Raw genomic sequence first — 1,330 nt, forward strand, 5'->3', positions numbered from 1 at the left:
ACCATTTTTTTTTTTTTTGAGACAGGGTCTCCCTAGAGCCCCAGATAGCCTGGAACACACTATGTAGCCCAGGCTGACCTTGATCTTACAGAGATCTACCTGCCTCTGCCTCCAGCATGCTGGGTTTAAAGGCATATACCACCAGCTAACCCACTATTTTTTTTTAAACTAATATTGTAGCCACTGTGAAAATATCATCTATTTAACAATTCACTCCGCCCCCAAATGATTAAAATGTTATTTTGGGAGCTAGAAAGATGGCTCAGCCTTGCTCTTCTTCTAGAGGGCCTGGATTCAGTTCCTAGAATCCACATGACAGCTAACAACCATCTATAATTCCAGTTCCATGGAACCCAACACCTTCCTCTGGCCTCTGCAGGCAGTGTACCATATGTGGTACACTTGATATACATGCAGACAAAACAGGTTGGTGTGGTGGTGCACATCTTTAATCCCAGCACTGGGGAGGCAGTGGCAGGAGGATCTCTGTGAGATAGAGGCCAGCCTGTTTTACATAGCAAGCTCTAGACCAGCTGGGGCTACAGGAATGCCCTGTCCTAACAAACATGCAGGCAAAACACTAATACACATACATTTTTTTTCACACCCACTTCCCAGATAGCACCCAAGGAGGATCTCTGTGAGATAGAGGCCAGCCTGTTTTACATAGCAAGCTCTAGACCAGCTGGGGCTACAGGAATGCCCTGTCCTAACAAACATGCAGGCAAAACACTAATACACATACATTTTTTTTCACACCCACTTCCCAGATAGCACCCTCCCATAGCCTCCCTCCCCCCACTAGAGCCCTTATACTCTGATATCCCCACTACTGTCTGCTGTGTTGTCAGTACCCCCAGCCATTCCCCACTACTTGCCCTTCTGGTGAATCTAGTCAGCCTATCTAGAGGTCTTTGTTCTAGGAGGGTCAGCTGTTCCTCATCTAACAGCAATCAGTTGTCAATATTCCTTTAGATAAGATTGGGGTCTGCTGTTCATTTTCCCAGTTCTATGCTGGGTTACAACCTGGAAATCCCTTTGGCCACCCTGGACAACAACTCAAAAGAAAGTATCACTTTTCTTGCATTGTTCCTTGTTATGTAGCCTTTAGCTATACATATGGACTCTTATGAAATTATATTGGCCCCTTTAATCTTTGGTTATACTTTCCTTTGGGGTGTTTAAGGCCATACAGTTGGACCAGATAAACGAATTTATTTTGACTCTTAAGGTCATTTGAGGATCTGTTCCTCGGGGATCACATGGGCTTGGGAGGAGCCCCTGGCTCCTTTCTTTTACCAGTTCTGCCTATGTGAAGATAAGTCAAACG

This window comes from Nannospalax galili, unplaced genomic scaffold (genome assembly GCF_000622305.1).
Source record: "Nannospalax galili isolate Female #2095 unplaced genomic scaffold, S.galili_v1.0 scaffold1631, whole genome shotgun sequence".
Lineage (NCBI taxonomy): Eukaryota > Metazoa > Chordata > Mammalia > Rodentia > Spalacidae > Nannospalax > Nannospalax galili.